The following is a 21,675-nucleotide window of genomic DNA, read 5'->3' on the forward strand; positions in this document are numbered from 1 at the left end:
AGCCGATGTACGAAACCGATTAACGGCTTATCGCGACCGTATTACGAGTGATTCTGTTATCGTTATCAACCGATCATTCAAACCTTCTTTCCTATCTGCCGCTCCGTCCCTCGAGACTTACCCACGAGGATCTATTCATTGGCGTTTCTCCAATTCATAATATAGTAATAATATTGTAAACGTACACCGTACACTTATTCCCTGGCGTTCTGGCTATCATTTATCCGCGAAACAACAATCAAACAAATAAACAAATAAACATCTTAAAGCGAAACAATAACGTTACATCGAAATCCATACACCGCCATTTAACATTTTGTTGTCCGCGTGATTTCGATGTCAAAACGATTCTTTTTATTTATTTAAATTTTTTTTTTTTTTTTTCGTTCAACAATGCAATCGGGATGTATTTCGCGACCTAGACTGAAAAGCTCAAACGAGACGTTTACAAGACAATACAATAAATATTTGCCGCATTCCTGCCGAACACGGCTGTACGTATTATTTTCAAATATTGTCGGACCGTTCGAGAGAAACACTACACGTCGTTCGTTCGTTCGTTCGTTCGTCCATCCGTGCAAACATATTTACTCGGCGCGGAAAACATCGAAACGATTTTATTATTTATACTCTGCACCCGCGCGTGAAGAATAATTATCCCGATCACGTGCGTCGCACGCGTTAAGTGGTTTTCCGTGTCGCACGTGATGATTTCACAACGGTCGGAATCGTACGCGCGACGACGAGACGATTTGAGTATTTCGACGCGATCGTTAAGCATAAATATACATTGTTTTGAAGTGTTATTCGGCATCGGTTGCGCGACGCCAACATCAGGATTTACGACGACGCTCCGGACGGACGTTGTGCGACTTCGGTAGATTTCTTCGGTAAAACGATGGCAACGGAACGTGCACGACTGTTGTAGTACATAATATGTGTTCGCAATCGGTGACGGATCCGAAGCCGAGTTTCCATGTCTTCGTCCGACGCATCGGTGTCGTTGTTTATTACCATCCTGACCCCCGTTTACCGTTCTCGTGGCGAATATTATTCTTTTCCGAAGTCGATCAGAATGAACACAGTCGCGATACTCTGATTTTATTGGTAATCAGATATCATGATTAAATTCAACGGATGGTAATCGTGTCTCGATTTATTTAGGTTTTGAACATTACAGGCCCAACGTATAAATTATACGACGTCATAAGCAATACTCGTGATTGACGATATTTGATGAAACCAAAAAGAAATTCCGAATCGAAACGCGAAACAAATAGAATCGGTCCGACTCGGCGCACGGTATTCGATGTCACCGTCACAGTCCATACCATCGTAACGCGCAGCAATTCTCGTCTGCAGACCGTGCGAATCAACATCAGTAACAGCGGTGATCGCCGTACGGTCGAAGCGAAACATTCGAATTGCGCCGTCCAACGTACAAACACGCGATTACGGAGGGTCGATGTAGTATTTTTATTTTTTTTTTTTTTATATAATTTCTCTCCTCGAGATCGATAAGGACAACCGGGTAATCGGGTCGATTCTTCAACTACGAAAATATTTCTTATGGTTGTGGTGCAAACGTTCACCCCTGGGCCGCGAATCCGGATAATTGGGACATTTTTATATAACTATACCGAATATGATCAATAACCCGACAACATTTGCGGCGTGTTCGAATGTGAGTTGAATATCGTTTGGTGCATCAGCCGTTAACTGCGTTTGGCTCGTGCAATAACGATGTTTCGCGCGGAAACGAACGAATGAGTTCAGCTATGTTTTTTATTGAACGGTTGCGACGTTTGGAGTCGGACAATACAAAAATAACCATAGACAATGCATCTTTGGAAAACGTCAAACTTAAATTTTCGCCTCCTAATACAATGCCACTGATTCAGCCTTTTCATATGGGTGTTATAAATTATTTAAAGGCTAAGTGTAGAGCAGCGGACGACAACCGGCTGACCGCGGACGGCGAATAATCGGACCGTCAACATATCTTACTTAGATTCGTTGGTTACATTTATTTATTATTTATTTATTAATGCAAAAATTGATTTTTTTTATTATTATATTGATTTTGCAGTTGTCTGTCGACTGTATACGTGAGGTGTGGGTGGGACACTGATAGGTTTGAACGCACGTCATACGAGTTCCGGTGCAGTATTTTTATAACTCATATTATTTTCTTGGCTCACGAAAATAAAAATTCCATGCGCTACGCGCTCGCGGGCACGCTGAGTACAGCAGACCGTATTTCGGTCGATACGCGAAACGTCCTGCAGCCAGGAACGGACCCAGGAGAAGCGAAACACCGCCCCCACATCCGTTCTCGGAAAACCATTAGAATTCGGGGTTTTTGAAATAAAATGTTTCGGACGTACCGCAGCTACGGCTGTAAGAGTATATTTAAACTAATCTACGAGTGCGCGTATACCTAGAATTCAAGTATCACTCATTCGTTCACTGGCCGATCGGAGTGCTGCCAAAATAATTGTACCGATTCGTTTGAAATGTCGAAAGAACGTGCACGTTACGTACGTAAAGGTAAAGGATTTTTTGACGAAACGCGTTTTCAATGATCGATGTAGTTTTGAGCTCTTGCCTGGATGTGTATACATTTTCCGTATTTTCATCGTCTAATGAAAATATTTTCTTTTCTGAGATATGTTGGTATTTGAATGGTTACCGATCTAGGTACATGTAAATTTATGTGATACGAATAAATATAAATGAACAGCATTATGGTATTCGACGATTTTTCTGCGTAATTTTCAACCCAGTATTATTCATATCACTGTGGTAATCGCTCTAATCCAAAATAGTAAATATATTTATCGGATGAGGGTGGGTAATTCTATTAGTTTAAATATATGGGTCATTAAGATGATTAAAATACATTTTAAAACACGGTGAAAACCGGGTAACGTGTGCTCTTTAAAAGTCGAATACATCGGCTGTTAAACGACACCTGAGGTGAACGGACCAGGGATTAAACAGTTTAGAGTCGGTTTGCTTTCAATCCGTACGTCTTCGTAGATCGGTTTTCAACAAATTTTTATAGAGAAAACAGCACGAAACCAAATTACTTTTAAACGTGCTGCCCATCGGTATGAAAAAATTAATTAAATCGTAACGGTTGATCACACATCGTATCAAATGGTGGTAGTACTGAAGTATGGACGCCGTGTTAAATAAATATCGAGAACGAACATTGTTCGATCGAAAAATAAACATCTGGTTTTCGTGGTTTCAAAACACTGCACGAGGTTGATGTTGTTCGATCACCGTGGGACGGTCAAAATAATTGGACGGCTTCACCTTGTATGATAAAACTGACGAGCGTTTTTCGCTACGCCGATGGTTTTCGCCGCGTACGACACGCGTATGTTGTTCGCTTACGAGACGTTTTCCTACGCGGATCCCGGTGTAAACGCGCGTCGGTGCCGCACCGAAGTAATCATCCGCGGTCGTAAACTCGTTAAGTTTCAATGTACACGTGACTTCGTCCCCGGAGATCGATTTCCGATCGAGACTATCTTATTGGCTTGCACAAACAACGACTGTGACGTGTGAGCGAGTTCTCGTGGAAGTTTTAAAACAATAATAAAAATCGGTAGGGAATCGGGCCGTAAACTTTGACCGATGCCATCACTGGCCTCCGGGTGCCGTATCGCGCCACCCCCGAATAACGAAACGTTACAGATACCGCGTTCATCGACTATCGGTCGTACGCCCGCTGCTGCACAAGGATACAAGGTTACGCGTTTTCTCTGCCGACCAACAAACATGGACGAACTTGATGAATTGCATTTTCTTGAAAGTTCGTTAATGAAGTTATTGTTATCAAATGATGGAAAATCAAAGCATGTCAGCAAGTTATTTTTCAGAAGAGACGACAAAAGAGAGTTTAGTATGTTATTTTCAATGTCCCACAAACACCGGTTCTCATGCACGTGACTGATTAAATAATCAGGATTTATGGTTCAAATAAACCATATAATTACAAAATGAATAGGTAATCAAAGTAAATCTAAATTGATTAATCAAATAACGTCAAAACAGACGTAGTTTGCACGAAAAAATCAAACTTGTTTGATCTTTTTATGTTACCTTTTTTTTTTATTCATTGAATAAAAGAATAATAATTAATTTCTTTTTTTGTGTGTCTTATTACTAAGCTTAGGGACTTATAGCTCTAAAAAATACACAAATAAGCATGCAAATATTTTTCTAAAATCATTAAAATATGCATTATAATATGCAGTTATATGCATTAAAAAAAAAAAAAAGACCACATAGTACACAAGATAAAACGTGTTCATCGGATGTAAATGTATCTTTAAACTCTGCAACAAAATTTTGTAGTCAGCTACTTGTAGACTGTTGTACTTTCGGCATTACACAATGTTACAAAATATACGCATACAACGTTTTACGTATGATTCGATGTTGTGTAGTTGCGAAACGTAAAAACAACGACCGATAATAATCGATTGAACACTAAACAAATAATCTATAATTTTATATCGACATCCGGTCTATATTCAGCGAGTTATACAATCGATACAGGTTTATAGTATTATTGATAAAAATTGTACAACAATTATAACGAAATATGAGAGGTAGTTTGCAGATAGCATATTACTGGAAGTATTAAGTCCTCTTAGTACATTTTTTTTTTTTTTTTGATCGGTTGAAATATGTATATATATATATATATATATATATCAATAGTTTTTAATTTTAATAATAATAATAATAGTAATAAAATTTGAAAAATTTGTCAAAATATGCAAAAATATGCACATTCAAATTTTAGATCTGATATCATGGCACCGAGAAACGAATTTATTTCGCACTCTACTATATAAAACAATAATTAAAAAAAGTATGCAAATGCTAGAAGTCCCTAAGCCTACCTATTACATTATATTATATTATTGTTATTTTTTTATTTAAATATTTTTAGAGTTGTTTTGTGAAAAAAGGGTATAGGTTATATTGAGGGGTACAATTTAGAAAAATATAAAGCTTAGATGAGTGATGTCTAACCTTTTTTCCTCGGCTGGGCACTTTGGCAAACAATTATCTTAGAGTGATCCATCAAATGTAAAATTACGAATAATATCAATATTAATTTAATGATGTTATTTCATTGTAGGTGTACAATATACATAAGTGCATATTGAATTTATTTTCAAATCCTTTATTGGCTACTGAAAATATTACATATTGAAGTATACGCTGTAAACACACATTTATTTGATCAGTACGCTCTTTGAAGTACCTACGCGGGTTATCGTATAATTATCGTATCGTATAATTTCTATCTGAAAATGCTCGGAAATAAATTTTAAATATAATCATATTTTATAATGATTTTACTTTTTTAACATTTTATTTCATTTTAAAATAATTATAATGGGCCACAATTAATATCACGGGCCGTGGGTCGGACACCACTGATTTAGAGGTACAGAAGAAGAAGAAGGTTGAGAACCGCTGTTTTAGGTAATCGATACACGCGTTGACTAAATAAAAAAAATCCTGTATAAGAATACACCTAGTCCGTACCAGAATTTTTTATTTTAACACTTGTTTAACTCTTGGTTCTGTATAGTTGAGTTAATTATTATCTGCCGGTAAATTTATATACGATTGATTTTCCTTGCTAGGATGTCTCGATTTTCCACGTTTAACTGTCGGGGCACCATGAATGCACTCGTTTAGAAAACCGAAAAGTCCTTTCGTTGCGCGTAAGTGTACGGCGACGCGCGTTAAAAACGACGAGCGCAAGACCTCGAACAAAAAGCGATTACATGGAATTCGTACGTTGATTAAGGTAGTTTTTTTACAGGTTATCCATCGGCGTCGAGGTTAATGCCCCTCGAATCATCGTGAAAAGTACCCATCTGTTAGTTATCGAATTAGAGAGCGCGTTAAAATAGATCGCGTATGTCGCGCCCGAGATAACTGAATTTATACAATTTACAGCGGCGTCCTGCGAGGGAGTGGTGTCTAATGCGTTTTCCCTAATGATTTCAAGGGACGCGCGGCGCAGGTATCCACCATAGCGTTATTGGCTATCGGCAAACGTTTTTCTACGCGACCTCCTTGGGTCTTAGTGTTGTACCGTTTGCTCGTATGTTCTGTTGTAGTGCACCCTGTACTACGCGAACGATTCTTTTGACGCGAAACCGGTCGATTGTATCGTGTAAACGATCGGACGGACGTTTTGGCGACACTTAAAAGCGTCAATGCGTTCCACTGTACCTTATACGTGACCCGCAACAACTAAGTGTATCGAACAATTAGCAAACAAATTAGCCACTACCCTGTAGTGGCTAACTACAGCACCCTAAGCTACACTACCCCGACCAAGTGAACCTTCAAAAACGTGGCAACTGAAGCGAGGACGTTATAGTATAACGTTTTAATATTATCTCTATAGCTGTTATATAATATCTATGGAATTATAGGCAATCTACGGAATTTTATAATATCTTTGGAATAATATACAATATCTTTGGATTACATGCAATATAAGGATTTTATACAATATATGGAATTATAAATAATATCTTTGGAATTTTATACAACATCTTTGGAATTATTTACAATATCTTTGAAATTATATATAATATGTAGTCCTCTCTTAGTAGTTATTTCGTAAGGTGCCAAATATGTTAGACTAGCTGAATTACCCGTCGTTGCCGGGTTTAAGTATATAAATGTATGTAACCTGCCAAGATTAAATTTTTTTAAATCTATTGAAATTTAAATTAATTAAGATTTTTTAAATAATATTTTATACATATTAATTTAGTTTTTAAGATAATGATTATTATCATAACCTATTCGATAAGTTATAGCTTTTGGCGGCAGAAGCTTTGTTCACACAAAGTTGTAAATTCAAAATTTCGAAAAATCCTTTCTTAGCGCACGTCTACATCATAATAGCTATCTGTATGCCAAATTTCAGCCAGATCCGTCCAATGGTTTGAGCTGTGCATTGATAGCAGTCAATCAGCTTACTGTTTTATATATATAGAAGAAGATATAGATGCCAAAGAAAAAATTAGATTTTAGATTTTGTTTCCTATAACCCTGAATATGTATTTGTGTACTTTAAATACTTTGGATATTATAAATTAAATAAATTATAGTTAAATAAATTATTTTACAAATATTACTTATTAAAAAAAAATAATAATAAAAATAGCAATAATTTTTTTTTTTTTTTTTATTAGTACATAATATAATAGAAACATTTTATACAATTAAACTAAAATCCCTACTTAATAAACATGAATATAATATAATTAATAAAAATAATTAACAGTTACTATTTAAATACTGTTTAACATTTTTAATTAATTTTATTATTAAATGACAAAAAATTTAAGTAACAATTTTAACCTTTGAACCTTTCCACCGTTAATAAACGTATCAAATATTCGATCATCTGAAATGTCAATGTCTCTATGAATAAATAATAATGCGAGTCCGACAAGTTTTGACTTTGAAGTTGAATTCGCGATTTACGATTTGCGACCGATCCACAATATTATATGCATTAAATACCTGCTACCACAGATAGATAGCTGCAAAGTGTTAAAAGTGCTAAAATTTTCAAATATTTTTACTTTTTTAGCGATAATTAATTAATATAATTTTCTTAACATTTTGTGGGTGCTGCAGCCTTTTCATTCCCCCTTAACTACGTCATTAGTATATATGCAATGATTCGCTTAATCATGTTGAGCAATTTAATCCTAGAATTGCGAATAAAATATTAAAGTACGACCATTTGAGTATAATTTTTTGGACAAGACATGTATACCATATTGTGTTTATTTCGTACTATTCTATGAGTAATTACTTTCATTATTTACTTTTTTTTATTCGTCAAATATATAAATAGTATATAAAAAAAAACTTGTTTTTCGGGGTAAAGAGTGATCACAAAATGTAGTCAATATGGATAAAAAAAATAAATAATATAGTCACGAAAAATAAATTAAATCGATACTAAAAAGAAGAAATAATAATATATTTAATAAATGAAATAAACCGATGTCGAATAATTTTTATTTCATCCAACTCGCTATCATCGTTATACTTCCTCGCTTTAATTACAATTATTTGGTCAACATTAACATAGTACGTTAAAAATTAAGTAGTAAACGTATTAGATAAATATATACCAGGTGCACCAGGTTGGTCGAAAAACAGATCAATGTTATACTATTATGTATTTATATTAAAAAAAATAATAATAAAAATAACGATGGATTTGTCGTCGACCGGACCGAAGGGAAATATCGTCGGAATAATGTAATATGATATAATTATATACTTAATAAAAACCGTTTTGAACGACATTAATAACAATACGTTGGGACGACTAGAGTATTTTCGACGCGGGGAGTGCGTCATGGGAATCGAATCCCAACGATATTTCAAATTATGACAGTTCAATCACCGCTCGGGGGTGCACAATATTTATTTATATATATATATATATATATATATATATATATATATATATATATATATATAGATACGCGTTATCGAAGGATAAAGCTCCGGTCGTGACGTGGATATCGAATTAAGTCTTCGAAGAGACGAATTTCATAACGTAGATTTTTGATTATTACTACCTAATCTTTTTTATTAGTCACCGTACATGAAATTCCATACGAGTTTATTTTTATTTGTAGTTAATTAACTAACTTATAATTATTAGTTTAAATATTAGTTATTATAATTATTGAGTTATTATCAATCGAAATGTAGTGTTGTAGCGTTTCAATAAACACGGCAGACCTACAAGGACTCGAGAAAAGAAATCGAATATAAATGTAGATATTTATTTTTATTTCTCAAAAGTGTTGTGTGTTGGATAACGCTCTGTTTTAAACGTTATTTCGGGCGATTAACACTTAAAAAGACATTGTTTCCGTAGCGAGTCGCACCCTAAGGGAGTTGAACAATCACAATTACTTTTCCGAGAAACTCCGGGTGATTCAGCTCATTTACCGTACATGAATTAATATTTAAAACACAACAATAATAATCGTGATGCGGTTTCTTTTACGAATAACGGTTTCAAGATCGATTTATTTCCGTGCACGCGCTTTCGCATACGGATCTGATTCGATTTCCGTGTCGACTATTGTTGTTCGGCGGTGCGTTTGACAACCGTTTCGAAGGGATCGTCTACGATCGGAACGGATCTCGAAAAAAACCACACGTCCCTCACGATTGTTTATGCAATCGCGGTCGAACGCAACAACGATACGTTCCGTAACGGCACCTGCGGAAACATCGCGATCCGCGTGCAGAGCTCCCGCCGGTGGGCTGTAACGTAACAATTCGAACGCGCTACCATCGTCCAACACGACCGGTTAAAGTAAATCGGTGCTCGCCGTAGCGAATCGTCGTTTATCATAGTGTTATTGTTATTGCACTCTGCGTTTTTCATCCCCTCACCCTCAACGGTTGTGCCGTTTAAAAGCAATTACACACGCATAAATACGGGCACGTGTTGCGCACGCCAGGTGATGTGCGCTACACGCTATGCGTGAGGTGTGTGCAAGTGGGTGTGTGCAGTGGTGTACGCGCAGGATTTTTCAGTCCGGTTAGGGCAGCGGTTCCCAAACTTCCGGAGCGCCTTTTTTTTAGATCCAAATTTAGCCACGGTGCCCTGTTATGAATAACACGTAAGACAGAACAAAAAAAAAAAAAAAAATAAATACTCATTAATAACCAATTTTATTAATCTCATTAAAATTTAACGTAATTATAAATGAATGCATTTTTAAACTTAAAAAATAATTATTATCAACAATTATTGTTATTACGATTATAATTATTACGTAAAAATATTATAAGGTTAAAATGGGAATGTCCAATAGAACAATAGAAAATATTACATTATTTGCTATTAAGTTTTTACGAAAACAATAAGGAAAAAAAATTCTATACATTTTAAACTATTTGTTATGAACCGTAGACCGCGGTGCCCTTAGAAAGTGCTCACGGTGCGCAGTTTGGGTACCACTGGGTTAGGGTTTCACTATACGTTGATCGGAGATCCGTTGGGAGCTTCACCCCCCATATCCCTTGCTCTATGCCTGAACTAGTCAATATAACCAACATTTCATAACACAAAAGGATTCTTTCTAATTCTTATTCTCGTACAGTGTCTTAACTTTTAAAATATAAAGTGCTTCATACTAACATATTATGTACTGTAAATTAAATAATAAAATAACTAAACAATATTCGTACAGTTTTAAAAGTAGCTATTTTATATTTAAATTTGGGGGCAGTGAACATTTCGTGGCTAACTAGTATAACCGTAAAAACTTCCAAGGACGTCTATAGTTTGGCCGACCAAGAGCTTCGATGAGCTTTTCCGAATATTATTATGTCTAGAGCTGGGATTCCGTTGCACTTTGCACTGTTATCCGAATCTTTCCGTACGACGCTCGTTTCATTGCAAATTCGTTTAACAATACACTTTCGAGAGAGAAAACGAATATGTTTTTCGCATGTTTTTACAATGTTTGAGTACTTTTGATTTAAATGTAATTTTCTCCGTGTACGTTGTAATGCTATTTTCAGTGCATTATTTAGCATTTTCAAACAACAATAGGATTCTTTTAAGAGCGTTATAAGGGTCTTGTAAGGCATTGAATTCCCGTTCCCAATTATAACCGATCTACTTTAACGAGTAGGACTTCGCACAGACTACGGCAGTCGTTAATTTGTTTCAAAACAAAGAAAAATGTATACGTTCTTTGGTGCTGTACTTCCACCCGTGGTTAATTAACCGAACACGGGGTCGCACGTAAAAATCAGATCAACGTTCCGTGCAGACACTGATGCCTGGTCGAAAAACATATTTTCACTCCAAAAACTGGTTCTTTTATTCGTTCGTCGACATCATCGCCGCTCGTCAGCAAAACTGTCGCACGAGTGCTCCCGCCGGATAGAAGTGTGGCACCTACTCCATCTAATCGGGCTACGCGAGTACGTAATATCGGCCCGCGTTATGGACGACGTACGGTTGATGTTTAACAACGATCGTCGTTCGTGTATGCTTTTGAAAAACTGCTAAAATATTGTTGGCAGTGTGCGATTATGCGCATAAGTTTCGGGATCGTTGCGATCATTGTCTCGAGACGAAAGTCCATGCGAGCCACTACGATACTGATACGCGGGCAGCAATCATCACGTACGGCAGACATGACGATCCTTGATGCGAGTGAAAAAAAATGAAAGAGGAAAAAAAAAGCCGAGACGGAACGCAAACGTGGAAAACGTAAAACGAACATTTCTCCTGAAATAGGTCACGCGTTTAACGGTGTACGTCTTACCTGCGTTTACCCGCGAGTATTTGCTCTCACTCGCTTGTGCGATATAGTACCTCGTCGACAAACGTGAGGTTTTACCCATCTATCAAACGGTTCCGACATTTTTAGGGCGATCGCAAAAATCAAAATCCGAAATCTGTTCGACTGCTGAATATGTGCACGTGTAGTGCGCCGTATTCGTTGCTACATTAGCATACGAGTACGTATTTAAGAAATCATAGATCGATCGTGTCCCGATGTTTTTTTTCTTCAGGAAAATTACTATCTTATCTAGCTTTTCTTGTCGAACGGTTAGAAAACGAAAAAAAAAAAGATATTTTTCGTTTCAGCTGCAATCGGTCACAACTTCGACGGCGGAGAAAACTCGTATTCGAGTTTCGTTTAACCACGTCGTCTGCGTATCACGTTAAAAATCACGGTTCCGATCTCGCTTGGAAAACAGACGAAAAGATCACCGGAAACCGAAAAGGAATTCGATCGTAGTGCGAACAGTTATACGGACATACCTCGCGCGTGTATTTTTCACAACCCGTCCCTTTCGCACGCAGTACATCGTAATATGTATTCGTTCAAAATGTTCACATCGAAAACTGTAACACATAACAATAATAACTGCAGTGCATATTGTGTGTGTATCACGGTGTCAAGTGCGTGTCCAGAAACTTCTTATATAGGGAGAGGGGAGGTTAGAAATTTTAAACTTATTTAGTAGTGGACAACCGCTCTTTACTTCGGTTTTTTATTTTTAAGCATAACATATGTTTGACCCGTTTGACCGGGACAGTCACGGTGTCCTTTCAGAATCTTGTAATCTTAATAATAATCATTGTAATTTGTATTTTTTACAGTTTCGATTACTGGTGCCCTTTATTGAACTTTAAAAATGTCTGTTATTAAAAAAACCAATTGTACAATTAGTACATCATTAAAAAAATATTAAGCTGTATATTATAAGGTATTATTTATGTGTTACAGATAATTGCACTGACTGTGTAGTTGTCTGAATTGCTTATGTATTTTAAATAAGGCACCGTTAAAAATGTTTAATATTGTGCACTATTTATAATTTTTATTATATCATTGGGGACTCTTGCGAAGAAGTGCAAAGGGGCCCTTTAACAACCAGGCTGACACTGTGTATGCATATATATAAATACATATATAATTATTAACAGTATACATAGTACAGTTAATGGTTTACAAGTGCGTTGCAGCAGGGCGCACATTATAATATTATAAAAAAATATCATAATTACATTTTTTTTAAATTTTTATACGCGGATTGAAAATAATAAAAATAATAAACACCCGCAGTTCTCAAAGATTAAAACGCTGAACAAACGTCTCGTCGAACCGTGAAATGTAAACCCGTGTGTATCGTAATAAAATGTTTACGTAGGCTATAATTTGTTCATGAAATCGACTGCGCGCTGGGCGGGAGGAGCGGTGTGAAGAAAGCGAGGAAAGGGAAAAATTGCTCTGTTACTTGACCTTCTGGTGCGTTGACTTGACTAGTTCAATACAGTTCTCTATTGTCCCACGTCCCTGTGTGCGCAACAAATTATTTATGTAACGAGTCCGTCCAGCGTTCAATGCAACTGACCAATGAGGCCTCATTACCCTCATTGCACTGACTTATTACCCCTAAAAATTTTCATATTTTAACTATGTTTGTTTTTTTACATTTTATTTGCATTATTTTAACACTATTTATTAAATTAATTACTGCGTTGTGTGTTTTATAAAATTAACACAAAGGGCCTGCCCCCGTTCCCCGAATACATAAGAAATAAACACATTAATGTGTTCGCGTTTCCACGACGAGGTATGAAAACGACGAAACGAGGTAACTACTCGTATTTTAATGACGATAATCCGCGTCAACTTGGCCCGACGGATAATATTTCACTCGCCATAACGTTTTCGTCCATTTAACTTACGCAATAACGTTAAGTACACATAAAAATAATGCTTACTCTATTTTCCGTTTGTTTAACATAAATGTTTATGATTTATTTCACTTACTATAAAAACGTCGTTTGAAAGTACCGAAAATTTAAGTGTACACCGTGATAACGGAAAACCAAACACTTGGCTTCATCGGGATTATTTGTTATTAATAGTTGTGTCAAACATGGTTCTTTAGGTTTCTTGTACCATATCGATAAGCCGTTACACTAATCTGCGATTGGACAAGATCGGCTCGCCATCGCAGCTCGTCAACTTATCCAGGTCTGCTCTACGTGAGGTGTGCGGCCAAAGCCGTATCTGGGGGGGGGGGGGGAGGTCCAGGGTGTCAGAACCTCTCCCCTCCAAATTTCTTCAATATTTTACGAATGTTTAAAATAATTATTTATTTTTAACATCAACATAAATATTTTCAGTCAAAAATTACTTAAGCTCTCATTAATCGTTGACGGCTTTTAGTTTTATATCATAATATCATATGGAAATATGATATTAATTTTAATAAATAAAGATTAAATCTTTTTCTGTCTTGTTTTTAATCGAATATCAAAAGTTAAAATCTTTAAAATTCAATGAAATTACAATATACATGTTTTGAATCCCTCCCGAAAAAAATTTCTAGATACGGTCTTGTGTGTGGCGCTGTGACGCAACGGTTTCGACGCGTGAAAAAAAACGCGTGAGCGCCGCGCGTCGAAAGCAATGGACGTAAAACGCGCACGCGCAACGTTGCGTGTCGGGCTAGGGCGATTTTGACGCGGGTCGTCGTGTGTCGCCGCCGCGGTTTCGCGTTTTCCGTCGACTAGGCGCGTACAACGTGCGTACGTTTTCGTGCAGGGTTTTCGACGCGCGGTGGTCACGCGTTTTTTCCACGCGTCGAAACCGCAGTCGTAGTGGGCGTTTACCTGGAAAAAATCGAGCCGCACGCGCCACCGATGGTCCTCTCGCTACCGCAGGGTTTTTGTACGCTTGTTCATCGGTCGTTCGGTAATAGAAATGTAGCCGCCCTGTACCAATTTTTTAAAAATGCCGCCTTAACATAGCCATTTTTTGTTCGTACGTAAATAATTTAAGGATTTCACAACAGCTCTGTAAATATTCAGGTTTCGTTTAACTTAACAAGCCGTAATTATCTTAATCATTGTGAGATGACTTAGAAATAGTTTAAATGACCAATGGGAAATAATTAAAAAAAAATTACAACACACACGAGTATGAATTATGATTTGTTTTGCTTATGTATGTTCGGTGCAAAAACTATTTGTATTGTGTGAATAAGTATATTATCTCAATTATACGTTCATTATTATATTTAAAAAAAAATAGAAATAAAAATTACTTAGAGCGTATTTGTTTTATTTCCATGGTATATTTAAGGGGTGGCCAAAACGCGGCTTACGTCATAGACTTTTGCGGCTCATATCTCATCGTAACATTTTTACAAAAAATTTTTTTTAATATGAATTTATGTACTTGAAAAAGTATAATAGTTTATTATGGCCACTCTGGCAATGGCCAGACCTACAAAATCCAGCTTTGTTTTATATTTATGCTTAAATCATTGAAAATAATTACTAAAAAGTAAAAAGAATGATTAAATAAAACAGAACTAAATAATAAATATTTTTACATATAGTTATGGATATTAGATTATTCATTATCTAATATCCATTACTATAAGTACCCGTGTAGTTCTAGTTGTATTTTACGTTATATATGATAAGCCGAATTTATGAAATTGCCGATTTCATGAAATCAGCAACGTTGTCACCGAATACGTGAAATCGGCAAGACCCTACTTAAAAAATTATAAAACATAATTTAATTTAAATAAATATATAAAATATACCTTTTATTTTTTTGAAGAGAGTGACTATATTATTTACTAGCTATAGTTACTGTAGTAGCTACAATTACTACGTACGTTCTCGAGGTAGTGTATTGTGTATAAGTCACTCTTTATCCTAAATGAAAATTTAAATTTTCCTAATGAAAAATGTTATTGGCCATACCTAACCTGCACGACATTTTCAGACACGTCTATGATTACAGTGTATAGAAAAAAATTAGTAAAAATAAAGTATTCTTGATATAATTTATTTTTTTTTCAAATCATAACCGGTAGGAAATTTGTTACTAAACCAACTGTGATTCGTTTCATAATGTCGTTTTAAGTTACTAACCTTAAAAAATTGTGATAGTTGGGATTGACAGATGAGACAAAATGGTTTACTGTTTCGTTCTATGAAAAAGAACTCTTCTTCCCATTTTAATTTGAAATCTCTATGTTCTTCTTCATACTTGCATTTCTTAGACATGATAATTATTTTATTAATGTTATGTTACACGCACGACGTCGAACAGTACTGTGAAGACATATTCATTATCCATGTGTGTCTATGTCTATGATATTTTGATATTTTTGGTATTTATGCAGATAAAATTAAGATAAAATTTTGTTTGATATTCATATACGTTTTGATAGCGGTTCTAACTACTATTGAAACACTTGTATCGTTTTCATAATGCGGTGACATATTTATTAATTTAAAATCTTAAAAATTATAAATATTGACAAAACGACCTCAGCCATATTCCTATCCCTGTAATATCGCCGCCCCGTGCGAGTACATGCCTTCTGCCGGCCCTGCGTCCAGCGGTGCGCGCGCGTTGTTACCGCCGAACAGTTACCAGAATCGTTACCACACCTCTGCGGATCGCGTGAAAAACGATCCGCGCGCGACGGGGAACGTACAAACGCGTGCATACACGTACTACGGCTGTGTGTGTTTGTTATTGACGCGCGCATTGTACGCGTACGCGGAAAAGGAACAATCGATCCGGTAAATTATTGTTACGATTGCGTTTAATACCGTATAATCCCTTGCGCGCGTGTACGTGTGCGCGCTCTTGTGCGTTTGCGCGCGCCTGCAGCAGACCTCCCGTTTCGAAAATGAAAAACTTATCCTGCCACCGAAGTAGATCCCAACGCAAACACACACACACGTGTATATAAACACACACACACACGTGTATATAAACACACACACACACACACACACTCACTCACTCGTGTGCGTATAATATTATACGCTCGTATACGTCGTAAGTACGGTAATATTTTTCGTGTCACGGTCGTTAAGTCACACACTACGAGTGTGCCTGTACATAAGTGTACGTATATATGTATATAGAGAAGAACTCACTCGCACGCACACGCACGTGTTCGGAGACGAAAAAACAGCGGAAAGATAAAAACAACACGCCGGAGACGGAAAAATAGGAGACGGAATAAAAACAAGAGGGGAAAAGAAAAAAAAAGAAAAAACGATGATAAACCGACGACCTTATACGATATGCAAATGATTCGATCGTCGCGCGAAGAACACACGTGATATATGCAGTTATATGTATGTGTGTGTGTACTGTCGCCTGTGTTATAGGTGTGTACCATTAAATATTCCCACGCGTTGACCGGCGCACACGACGACGGTATCGAAAACGCGTCGAAAAATATATCAATAAAATAACGCTGTACCTGCATGGAAACAAACATGAATCCTAATGAATCAGCTCCTCCGCGCGACCACCAAGATCGCGCGTTTTATTTGTTTTCGATCACAAATTTATTACGATATGATCCCCCGAACGGTACGCGATGATTTTTTCGATAACGTAACATTTACCAAACAACGTACGTATAATATCGACATCGTCAATGGATCGGATCAAACCGTGGTTGGTTCGATTTGTTCTCGGTAATTTTTATTTTTTTATTTTAACTATTACGATGATAATAATCCAAAATCGTTTTATATGCGCGTCTGCACACACGTGCACTGCGAACAGTATTGATTCGTATACCATACGAATGGTTTACCTGCATTATAATATCCCATGGGTATACACGTTTCTTTTATGCACATGTCCGAGTTATTATTATTGCACACGTCTCTCAAGCGTACACACTGCTGCAGTGTTACAATGCCAATTTATTGTTATATTATTATTATTATTATTATTATTATTATTGTTATATTTTCAGAGACGAAAACGCATTCCATTCCAAACAATCGCTTTTCGCGCTTTCAAAAGGTAAGAAAATATTTACACCGTCACAAATAACAATACTGTATATTTTATATGTATATTATGATTGAGGTTATTATTTCTTTAAACCTTAAAGGTGCACTTTATATTATTATTATTCGTTCGTAACAAAAAATAAAATAAAATAAATAGTAAATACACCTCAAATATCGACAAATATAAAAACGACAATATGATTCGTTTGAAACGTTTTAAACATAACATTGCCATAAGTCACGTTTTTAATTAGAGTAAGTGTATGTTCACTGTATACGTATAGCAGACGAACTAATACGACTAAAATATTATTGTAATATACTAAAAGAATCGTAACAATGTGAACATGTATTATTGTGACGATAATATATGTACTTTACGGTAGAACAAGTCAGTGACACGTTTCGCTTATTTTCCTACTGCTCTTAGGTGCGCACGAATTATAATCATACTCTATATTATTATTTTTCATTTATTATATAGTGTTATCGGTTAGGTCCGTTGTGCAGTCCGGAAAATTATATTATTTTGTGTGCTTTTGTATAGCGAAAGGATTAATAAAAAAAAAAAATGCAACCGTAAAGACCACGGTGAACAGTCGACGCGTTTTTTCAATGATAATAATAGTATAAAAAAAAAAAACTACCGGTCGAAACGAATGCGCTACGTTCATAGGTTTCAACGGCGAAAATAATATCATAGAGAAGATAATATCATACTACTCGGTACGTTATTATTTGCTCCTGCGCGCAGGAATACTTGATCCATCACTTAATCCGTTAGATGTAAACGTATATTTTAAACGTTATAAAAGCGAATTCGTTTTTTTCATCAATGACGAGAATAGTGAAACATAATTTTAATTGTAACGATACATCATATATATATATATATATACATTCAATTTAATGTATCATAATACGGCATCATCGTGAAAATGAAATTATTCAAATCACGCGTTGTCGGTCACTCACGGACGGACGGGAAAATATATATATATATGAACAATCCCCCTTTCCTAACTGATCATAGTTTTCTCCGCCATAACGATCGCACGAGCATAAACGAGTATGATTTGCAGACAAGGAAGAAAGTGTACCCAATATTCAGAAGTGCAACTAAATGAGGAGGTAATATTTCCCCTCCCTTGAATATGTTTTTAACTCAATCCTACCTCATTTTCTTTACCAAATACCTTCCAAATTTACATTTATTTCAAATGTAAAGTTCCCGAAATAAATCCTGGTTGCGCCACTAACGTTATTAGTACATTACATGGACGAAAACGCAATATTAAATCGGATTTTGGTTTTGAAATATGTTAAATGAATATTTTATTTTATTTTTATATCGATTCCGATAAATTTTCGTGCCGTAAAAAGTAGTTTTCACGTATCATTTGAAATGTTTCCTCTTGCAATCTTATTGATATGACTAAAAGCTGCAAGAAAGGAATCAGGGCCGTATTTAAAATGAGGGAGGAATGGAGAAATTTGTTCTTGGCAACCAAATTTGGATCCATTTAGGCACTGCTGTAGTCCGGTGAAATATTGTATTAATAATTATTAATAATATCTTCATATTTTAATAATTAAAAATTCTTAATAGTATTGTCTGCATAATTAAAAAATTAAAGCTAAATAAAGTATATAAAACTAAAAAATTGAAAGCCAAATCCAGTGTTCCTTCCAAACAATAAACTCCTTTCAACATAGTTAAAAACTACGTAAAATGCATACGCAATAACTACAAATACCACTATGAAGTAAACACCGATGGATCAAAAATTCAAGAAGGAGTTGGAATATACATAATATTTTTAATATTCCCAAATAAAAAAATATTTCACAAACTACCGTACAACTTTTCTATACACACAACTGAAGCGATGGCTACCGATAACGTAATATTAGAAAAACACTCAAAGTACATTATTCTTAGCGACTCGTTAAAGTTTGAACACAATCAAAAGAATCCTAAACCAAGTTGATCCCGGAGGCACTGCAATAAAAATTTAAAACGACCTAAACAAAGATGCTGAACAAGACAAATAAAAAACCATAAAATGGATACCGGGTCATTCCGGGATAAAAAACAACGAAATAGCAGATGAATCTTGTCTCACTCAACATAAGCAACACAGAAACTCCAACAATCGAGATAATATTCTACGGCTGCTCAAAATAACTCATCAAAGAAATGATTAACTATCAGTGGCACCCCTGGACTTACGGTGATAGAAATCCCCTAAACGTAAATTAGACAAAATCAACCGCAATTCAAACCTACCCATATATATATATATATATAAATATATAGATATAAACGTGCATCCACCAATGAAACAAAAATCAAGGCACCCTATTAATTAAGAAAGAAATCAATATGGACGGCATGGAAACCAAATGAAATGAAACACACGTCCGACATTTATCCCTGGTAGCAAGAGAAGAAATTTCCTGGTTTTGACCTTCTAAGTAAACAATGGGTTACCTTAAACAGAATATGGATAAAAAAAGGCGGCCTTATTTAATATTATCTCCATTTTATGAGTGTATATCAGACTGAATCATCCAGCATGCAGAGTTTTCAGATGTCCCAGGACAATATTTAAGGGAAATATTAATCAACTTCATGACATTATAGCAGATGCGGGAAAATGGGAATATTCTATTTCCTTGTTATTTATTTTATTTTACCTGACTGCGATATATTATAATCTTAGCCGATACATGTCGTATGCAAATAATAATTAATATAATTAATATAATTAATAATTAATATAAGCAGTGGAAAAATATGCAAGAGAAAATTATGTATCGAACTTAACGAGACAAAAGGAGACGCACATCGATGGACAAACTCGAACCGCAATATGAAAGAGGAAACAGTAACGAATGGATTACGCGCAAAATATTATAATTAATAATAACCGCGTGTGTGTGTAGGTTTTCTATCGGACGTAACCGCATGCCGTAGGTGAATTATTGTTAGGTCTCGTCCCAGCTATTGTACGTACCGTGGGGTGCGCGGCGATGACCAAACGTTCGGTAAAATATTTAATCTATACGCAAAAACGTAATGCGAATAGAATTCGATAAGATATTCTTTCGTATTCCGTACAATTAAGACCAGTAAATATTCGAAACCGAAATTTGAGCCATGACCATGATATATATTACTAATATCTACATCGCGGCAGCGTCGAAGTCTTAAAAATGTGGTCGGACATTTTCAATGCCCGAAACTTTAGACTTTTACACCGTTACAAATGTACAAGTTTACAACAGTAGCTATGGAATCGTTCGACCTCAGTGAATTTTAACGTGAAGAAATATCGTCTTTGTTTCTTTCGGTCGTCTCGTGTTGGTGCCAGCGATCGTCTAAAAATATATCTCGAAGTAGGTTTTGATCCGATTCGATCCTTGAGTTTTGATCGCTAATAACTGTGAAGCGCAGTGTTCGTTCGGCGTATTGTTCAATATTCTGCGCTCGTCTATTCGTTGGTAACGCTTGCAACGTGTGAAATATGCTTATTGTTTTTTGTTTGCTTATTTTCCTTTTTCCTACAACTTCTAACTCGACGCGATGGGTAACAACGGATTCGCGATTTTTACGCCGTTTCCGAGACGTGTGCTCGATCACCGATGCTGGCATCCACGTGTAGGACGTGTGTGAATATTGCATAGTAATGCGCACGTAAATGTGCTCGAGAACCCGGGCGCTCCGACGACAGGCACTTGACGCGTCCACGGGGAGCTTTTATCGTTTTAGCCTCGGAACATTACGGACGTACGACGCAGCCGACCCTTGTGCGTAGGTATTGCGGACGCGATAACTAATTTAGGTGGATGGTCCTGTGGTGAACAAGGGTACACTGATACTAAGATGTACGAAACATAGCCATTTGGATTTGAAGATTACGTGTTAAAGATTTCGTGTACCGTTTCAAAATTACAGCTAAAGCTCGATATACTCAGCACTTATAACAGTTATAATCAGATATTTTATTTGTATGCAATACTACATGAAACGTACATCGTCGTGGAAGCGTATTTAGAGTGGGGAAGTTCATGAGTCTCAATCCTCCCCTAGAAGAAAAAAAATGTTCGAAAGTCATAAGTGAATAACTCTTAAAATGTATTTATAATAATAATTGAATAATATAATTATTAATGCATACCTCATCTGTATTTCTTATAATATTATAAATCACTTATTTTTTAGAAAA

General features: G+C 35.9%; 1 protein-coding gene across 1 annotated transcript in view; it reads left to right on the forward strand.

The window, feature by feature from the left end:
- Positions 1–21,675, forward strand: part of LOC112687470 (frizzled-5-like) — a 92,403-nt gene that overhangs the window by 9,137 nt on the left and 61,591 nt on the right. The window contains exon 2 of the mRNA XM_025560190.1: positions 17,404–17,453. The gene's annotated coding sequence lies outside the window, so the exon portion shown is untranslated. The remainder of the gene's footprint in view (positions 1–17,403; positions 17,454–21,675) is intronic.

Source organism: Sipha flava, unplaced genomic scaffold (genome assembly GCF_003268045.1).
Source record: "Sipha flava isolate LNK unplaced genomic scaffold, YSA_version1 34_pilon_pilon, whole genome shotgun sequence".
Lineage (NCBI taxonomy): Eukaryota > Metazoa > Arthropoda > Insecta > Hemiptera > Aphididae > Sipha > Sipha flava.